The sequence below is a fragment of the Sturnira hondurensis genome, unplaced genomic scaffold (genome assembly GCF_014824575.4).
Source record: "Sturnira hondurensis isolate 20B ecotype Veracruz unplaced genomic scaffold, ASM1482457v3 Scaffold0011576, whole genome shotgun sequence".
NCBI lineage: Eukaryota > Metazoa > Chordata > Mammalia > Chiroptera > Phyllostomidae > Sturnira > Sturnira hondurensis.
Genome location: NW_028084207.1, coordinates 1,440,611 through 1,449,408, shown reverse-complemented (window position 1 = coordinate 1,449,408; position 8,798 = coordinate 1,440,611).

Genomic DNA, 8,798 nt, shown 5'->3' with positions numbered 1-8,798 from the left:
ATCGAGGAGATAGATAATAATTTCACAGTAGCCCAAATAAATGTAAAAGTACACTTGTTAAAAGAATAAAAAATATATTGGCTTCTACTACTGCATGAAATTAAAATGACCATTTTTCTTATTGGCACATTCAGCAAACATTTCTAAAACAGCCTTTTTTCTATTTCTCCTCCCAACAAAGCTTGTATGACATTAAGAACTCCAGTTTTTATATTATTAATGAAAGCATGGAATTTTTCTTGATAGTTTATTTTTTTCTTTTTTTAATTTATTTAATTATTTTTCAAGTACAGTTTTCTATCGATTACTGCCATCCCATCCCACCCCCATGCTCCCCCCTCCCTCCCATTTCCACTCTTCTCAGTTACCTGCAAAAAAAGAAACTCGAGCACCAACTTACACCATACACCAAAATAAATTCAAGGTGGATAAAAGACTTAAATATAAGCCACGACACCATTAAAGTCCTAGAGGAGAACATTGGCAGGAAAATATTGGATATTTCACACAGCAACATTTTTACTGATATGTCCCCTAGAGCAAGAAATATAAAGGAAAGAATAAACAAATGGGATCTCATCAAAAATAAAAAGCTTCTGTGTGGCTAAAGAAAACAGCATTAAAATAAAAAGACAACCAACTGTATGGGAAAACATATTTGCCAATGATACCTCAGACAAAGGTTTAATCTCCAAAATATACAAAGAACTCACACGACTTCACTCTAAGAAGACAACTAACCCAATTAAAAAATGGGGAAAGGACTTGATAGTTTATTTTCTTTCCACACTTTAAAAATGTTTTTCCACTGTCTTCCTGCTTGAAGTGTTTCTGATGAAAAAAAGTGCTGCCATCTTTATCTTTGTTCCTCTGCATATGATGCCTTTTTTCCCTCTTTGGCTGATTTTGATTTTCTCTTTATCACTCTTTTGTTTCAGCAATTTGAGTAAGATATGCTTTGGTACAGTTTAGTTTGTGTTTCTTGTGCTTAGGGTTTGTTGAACTTTTTGGATCTGTGGGTTTATACTCTTCAACAAGGATAGAAACTTTTCAGCCATTATTTCCTTTTTAGAAGATTTCATTTAATTTTAGACAGAGGAAGAGAGAGAGAGGAAACCTGTGAGAGAAACATCAGTTGGTTGCCTCTCACATGCCCCCTAGTGGGGACCTGGCCTGCAACCAGGCATTTGCCCTGACTGGGAATTGAAAAGTGATCCTTTCGTTTGCCCTCAGTCCACTGAACCACACTTGCCAGGGCTCAGTCATTATTTCTTTAAATGTTTTTCTGCCTCCCCTCTTTTGAGTACTTCAACTACACATACATATATTAGATCTCTTGAACTTGTTCAGGAGCTCACTGATGTTGTTTCCATTCAGTTAAATTCTTGTTTCTGTTTGTGTTTAATTTTGTATAGCTTGTATTGCTATGCCTTCAAGTTCACTAACTTTTCCTCTGAGATGTGTAATTTTGTAATTTGCTGTTAATCACTGCCAATGGATTTTAAAATCAAACATTATAATTTTCACTTTAGAAGTTTAACTTTTTAAAATCTTTTGTTTCCACTTAGCTTTTCAAACATATGGAATATAATTGCAATAGCTGTTTTAATATCCTTTCCTGCTAATTTTAACATCTGTGTCAGTTCTGAATCACTTTTCGTTGATTGACATTTTTTGTTATGGCATGCATTTCCTTCCTTATTTTCATGCCTGCTAGTTTTTGTTTGGATATCAAAGGTGCATTTTATATTTTTGGATAGTGTATATTTTTGGAATGGTATTTATATATCATTGGGTTTTATTTTGAGTGACAGTGAAGTTACTTGGAAAGAGGTTGATAATTCCTGGTATTCACTGTAAGATTTGTCAGGCAGGACAAGAGCATTTACTCTGGAGTCTAGACTCGAGCCTCATTATTCCCTACCGCTGAGGCACGTGCTTTCTGAGTACTGGTTTGCCTGTAAATTATGAGGTTTTCTAATATGACTGGTAGGAATAGGCACAAATTCTAGCCCTAGGTGAGTATATTCTTTGTGATCCTATTAAATAGTTGTTCCTCTAGTAGTTTCTTTCCATTAATTCAGTGATGAGTATGAGCTAAATACCATCTGCAACTCTTCAAGGTTCCTTCTCTGTAGCTCTCTCCTCTCTGGTATTTCCTATTGTGAACCCTAGCCAACTAGGCCTCCCTTTTCTTGTCTTCTTTTGTTTCCTTCTGTTCCCTTTCCTTGCTCTGTGCCTTGGAAAATCTCTGGAGACAGTAACCTGGGGCAATTGTAAGGCTCATCTCATTTATTTTTTATTTCTCAGAAATCATTGTCTTTTATTGCCTGATATCCACTATCTTAGAAACCGTTATCTTTTTATTTTTCTTTCTTTGTTGTTTAAAGTAGGTGGATAAATCTGGTCTGTGTTCCTCTATTTTAAACAGATGTGAAAGTTGAGGGAACTGAAGGTGATCTGATATTCAAGATAGTTGCTTTTAAGATATTCCCCTCCATGGTTGTCTTCAGGGTGTATGTGAACTTGAAGGCCACTTAGGATGAAACTGAATGCAGAAGTCTGAGGAGACTGGCTGTGATGCCTGGAGGGTGCAGCTCAAAAAATGTCATGATTAACTTTTTAAAAACAGAAAAAGAAAAAAGTCACCATTAATTTTCTGTCCCATCACCTGTTCCTTCTTTTTTAAAAAATTTTTATTGATCCATTTGTAGAGAGAGGAGAAGGGAGGGAGAAAGAGAGGGAGAGAAACTTCAATGCGTGGTTGCCCCTCATGCACCCAAACTGGGGACCTGGCCCACAACCCCGGCATGTGCCCCACTGGGGATGGAACCTGCGACCCTTTGGTTTGTAGGCCAGCACTCAATCCACTGAGCCACACCAGCCAGGACCTTTTCCTTCTTTGTAGAGTCATACATGTTCATTTTTCTCTGGAAAAATATTCCTTTCTCACTTCCAGTCTATGTGAGTCCTGTAGGACTGACACCACTCTGCGATAAGTAGGGTTGTCATTTCACTCGGGTTTGACCAATCAGAATCACTGACTCCTAAACCATAGACATTGGTTTAGGACTGGGCAAGTTGGACTAAGAATTAACTGCAGAATATTTGCTGGAACAATTTTAAAAGAAGTCATTTATTTCCACTGCACTTCAAGCTGCTTACATGTAGGAATAGAGCTGCTAAATGCCACCCCCTTCCCATCACCTAGTCACACACACAAAGAAAAATAGAGACCAATTCCTGGTGTTATTTTGAACCCCTGAATCTTCCTAGTTTTCAGTTATGAATAAATTTCCGTTATTGCTAATCCCAGTTGTAGCTGGATTTCTGCCAAATGCAAATAGAAAGTTTTGAGTCAGATATAATTGTCATCGAGATCACAGTAAGTGAGGTAAGTGATTTCACAAATAATTAAAATACAAACTATGAAGTGTTCAGTCTTAAGGGTACAAGTAGCATGATTTCAGAGAAGGGATAAATTGTAATAAAATACAAAATTACCATGTATTGTGTAACTATACTGTGTTGTGTATTCATTGTCTCTTTCAATTCCCATAAGATGCTGATCGAATGGGTATTTATTCCTATTTAACTGAAGAAACTGAACCTCAGAGAGATTAGGTAATTCTCCCAAGATGAAACAGCTAGAAAATGGCAGTGGCAAGGCTATAAACTCTGCCTCGCTTCAGGTTTTTTTTAGCACTTCATTATGTTTCAGTTGTGGCTTTGAAGAATCTGAGAAGCTGAGAAGGCTGTGTGAAGAAAACGGACCTTACTGCGAACCAAAGGGTTGCCGGTTTGATTCCCAGTCAGGGCACATGCCTGGGTTGCAGGCCAGGCTGCCAGTAGGGGACACGTGAGAGGCAACCACACACTGATGTTTCTCTCCCTCTCTTTCTCTCTCCCTCCCTCTCTCTAAAAAATAAACACATAAAGTCATAAAAAGAAGAAAACAGAAAATGGGCCTTGGAAGATTGTTGATGGAAGAAAGGGGGTGAGTATTTCAGGCAGCAAGAAGGGCAAGAGCAAAGGGACAGAATGGGTTTGGGGGCAGTTGGCTTTACAGGGGGAGAAGTAGGAAAGGAGTGAGAAGTCTGCCTGGTGCTCTAATTAGAACCAAGGTCTTGAACTGCCTGATGGCATATACTCTAGTCCCTCTTTGGCCAATGAATTTTCTGTTCATTTATCCTTGCCATTCTAGCCTATCCCGAGCAGCTTTGTTTCTTGATCAGCCGATCCTGCTTTTGTTCTGATTGTAATCCAGGTATAGGCACAGGAGAAAGCTTCAGAGAGAGGCAGGGCCCACACTGTTGATTGGTGAAGGAGCTAACACACAAAGCAGATGCAACCTTTGGCTAACTTCTTTACATACCTCAAACTTGGGCTTTTTAAAAAAGATTTTACTTATTTATCTTTAGAGGGGAAGGGAAGGAGAGAAGGAGAGAAGTATCAAAGGGTTGCCTCTCGTGCGTCTCCTGCTGGGAACTGGCCTGCAACCCAGGCATGTGCCCTAACTGGGAATCGAACCGGGATCCTGTTGTTCGCAGGCCCGTGCTCAATCCACTGAGCTACACCAGCCAGGGCCTGGGCTTTTACTTGGCATTATCCAACATATGTTTATCATATTTCTAACGGCCATCATATCAATGTTTATGTTAAAGAATTCAGATAAGAAAGCATCAATTGTTTAGGAATTACATGGTTCTTTCTATACCAGGCACTGATCATTTCACAAATAATTCTCATTTAATTCTCACAATGACTTTATGAGATAAGGATATTTAGCTATTATTCCCATTTTTGTAGACAAGGACACTAGGGCATGGAGGTTTTCTCAACATTAAACAGCTAGTAAAGTGTGGATCTGAGATTGGTACCAAGGCAATCTCGGCTTCACAAACCACATGTTTAAGTACTGTACTGCAGAAGGTGCTGGAGAAGCAAACCCCATAAGAACACATGCACCCAGGCTGTGATTTTATTTTTTCTCTTTGGCTTGCAGCCATGCTCAGAAATCACTGAGAGAGCCTCCCAACATGACTAGGCCCTACTTGGCAGTTTCCCTACCACAATCCCATTTATCCTAATCCAGACAGTACTGAGCCTTGGAGACTTTGGAGATTTTAGGAGCCATGCTTAATATCTAGATAGTCTGCCCTTTTATTTTCCTTTCCGGTAAGTTGCACTTATGGTATGTCTGAGGCAGTGATGCCGGCCCTTGGCATGTCACTGCATTGTGCAAACATATCGGGCGTCTGCCAGGATTGTTTGGTTTTCTACCCTAACTAACATCAGAATTTACACTGTGCATCTCCTTAACATGGAATAAAAACATGAAAGTGATTGAAAAGGCAGTGGTGTACGTTGGAGTTGAAGCATTTATTCTTTGTTGTTGATCCAAGTAGAAATCTGCATTCTTTATTTTTTTCATATGGTTCTTAATTGCTTCATTTCAGTAAATTCTTAATACCAACGTGGCTAACTTTCAAATTGGTTTTCAAAATCCAGAGTGCTAACCAAAAATGGCAAATTTAATGTTATGTGATTATACCTACAATTAAAAGTGAAATAAAATCATTAAAAGGAAAAATATATAAAATTAAGGTTTCCAGAATAATGGTTCTGATACCTTTACTTAATCAACCCCTTTCCTTGCTACAGAACATTGTTCTAGCATATGGGATGGGGGATGAAAGAAACTGAAAAAGAGAAAGAGGGTCAGCTGTTCAGGACATCATACTATGGGGAGCATTTTAAATGAGGGTAAATTGAGACAGGGTGAAGCCTTTCATATTCACACAATTCTTATGATAATATTACTTCCTTCCCTGACCTAATCATTCTACTACTTCTATTTAGGTCACTCAAAAATGATCTTTGCTACAATTAGCAACATTTGAATAGGGACTATACATAAGATACTAGAATTGTGTCAGTGTTAAATGTCCTGAATTTGATGATTGTTATTGTTACATATGATGCTGTATTTGTTCTTTGGAAGTACACACTGAGATATTTAGGGGTGGGGAATTATGATTTTTTCAACTTACTTCCAAATGGTTCAGTAGAAAAACCAAAAAGAGGAAAACAAATTTTTAAAAACACTTTTTTAATTTGAAAGACAAAAGTCAGTATTTTTTTCTTCAGCTGAAGCAGTTGGCTGTAGCAACAGCTCACATTTTCCTGTCCCAGGGCCATTTAACTGAAAACTGAAAAGACTGGGGCAAAAGATTGTATTGTTCAAAAGGAGGTGTGTTCGCATTTTAAACTCAAGATAAAATTTTTTGACTTGAGACCTATGGAAAATTAATCCTAAAATCGGGGTGAAAATTCTGTGAATATATTGTTCTGTAAACTCAAATTTTGTGGAGAAAATAATTCAAATGATGGCTTTTCTAAATATCTCAAGCAAATGAACAAATGCAGTTTTCTCTTTAAGCTAATTCACAATGCATTTTAACTACTTTCTAGTATAAATACAATGCCAGATGTTGCCAGACACAAACTGTCAAAATATGGTTTGTCTGTTTCAGTGAACTCAGTGAGTCAAAACTTATTTGTTTAATGTTTCTTTTTTGTTTAAGAGACCTTATTACATTCACCCTCACACAGAATGCACTGACTGTTGTTTGAACCACATCCAATGAGGGGACATTGAAAATCTCAGACGTGGATAGAGAGAGTATATATTTAAGTTGGGAACATATTCCAAATATAATATTACTTGAAATTCAGTTGGACATCTTACAAATGTATATTACCTTAGTTCTTTGCAAAGAACCTTGGGAGTGAGGAAAAGTTACAGATTTATAAAATGCTTTTGGCAGCAAACAGAAAGCATGAAGTATGTTGACCAATGTTCAGACACACTGTTTAGTCCACAATATGGTAATAATGTGGTGTTCATTAAATTGTTCTCAGAGTTTGTTTTTGCTTTAAATATGAACTCAGTCTTTTTCCCTTTGATCATATTAATGTATGGTTCTCAGATGCACAAATTGAACTATTTTTCGTCAGGCTGGTGAAATAAAACAAATGAGAGAAAAAGAAAGAGAAAAAGAAACAACTTGGAAGAGTTCTTCCATTATTCTTGGGCCTCTCTGGGTAGCCAAGAACTAGATGTTCCAGGAACTTCAAGACAGCTGGTAACTATATTGAACATTAGAGAGTTTGCCACACTTATGGTGTGTTAATTGAATTCCCTTTGACAGTGAGCAGCAGACATGGTAAGTGACCTAAATGAAACTGAAGAATGGGCTCCTGTAAATCAATTATCATCTCAGTGTTGGTGAGCAAAAACACATCTTGCAGGTCTGTGAGGAAAGGGAGCTGGGTAGACAGACAGCACAAATGGAAGCTGGAAGGACTACACACAGCTCCTAAGGTGACCTCTGCTACCCAACATGAAAGCCAAACAAGAGGCAAACAGGAGCTGAAAGAATTAGTAAATCACAGAGCTGGGTTATGCAGCACTGATATAGGATGCTTCCAAATGTTTGATAAATGTTGGGTAGTAGATTAAAGTGAGACACAGTGAGATAGAAGGACAGTCATTAAGCCCACCTAGCATGGAGGCCAACATCTGCTTATTTAATTTCATTGATGCATTACTAATGGAGGAAAGAAAATGATCTTAAAATAGCATGCGGTCTGTACTCCTTTATGTCTACATAATCGATCATTTAAAAATTCCTTTTTGCTGGCTATTTCCTCTGTGATTTACTTATCACCACCTCTTGACCTCACATCCAAAACAAAATTTTAAAGGAAGGAAAAGATTGTTCTGTTACTTCTGTCTCACTGCAATGTGATTCCAACATGCCAAAAGAAAAACCATATAACAAGCCCCAGATGCTATTAATAGGACAATTGAACACCTGTTTAAAGTATAGATCATGTTGAAGGAATTTAAGATTGTGCTTTAAATGACAAAAGTGAGGAAACCCAAGGTGCAGGCTGATTTTCTTCCTCCTCTGGTGTTTGGAGAATAAAATGTACAAAGGAAATAATATGAAAACAGGTGAAAGTGAAAAAGGAAAGTGCCAAACAGGAAAAGAAAAACCTTCATTTTTATAAAAAATTGTATTTTTTAGTCATTTTCGGCTACCCAATTTTATCTACTGAAAGTCACAGGCAATTCTCTTCCTGGACATTGTTGCTATTTCTACACTACTGAGAGATACTTTTGTACACATGCTGTACGTGCTATCTCTCCAGGACTTCAAAATGATCGAGAAATGGATGACGATTAAACCATATTCATGGTTGTACATTATGTTGAACATAAAAAAGTTATTGAAAGCCCTGGCTGGTGTGGCTCAGTGGATTGAGGGCTGGCCTGCGAACCAGAGGGTTGCAAATTCAATTCCTGGCCAGGGCACATGCCTGAGTTGTGGGCCAGGTTCCCAGTAGGGGGCACATGGTAGGCAACCACACATTGGTGTTTCTCTCCCTCTCTCTCTCCCTCCCTTCCCTTCTGTCTAGAAAAAAATAAATATATTTTTTAAAGAGTTTACTGAAAGATTAGTTTGCTCATATTGTTTTCTGAAAATAGAAAACACAGCATAGTTTTATTAAGAAAACAAAAGGGAAGGGCCATTGACAGAGGATGAAAAAGTTCCTGAAAGGGAAAGGCAGCAAGCAGAGAAATGAAACAACTTTGAAGTTCTATCCAAGTCCTTTAGAGTTAATTTGTTTGAGAGGAAAAACCTGGTGTCATCTGCGCTGTTGCTCAATGAACCTGACTTTGAATAAGTCACTAAACCTGTTTTTCAAAGGGCCTCAGGTTCTCCATA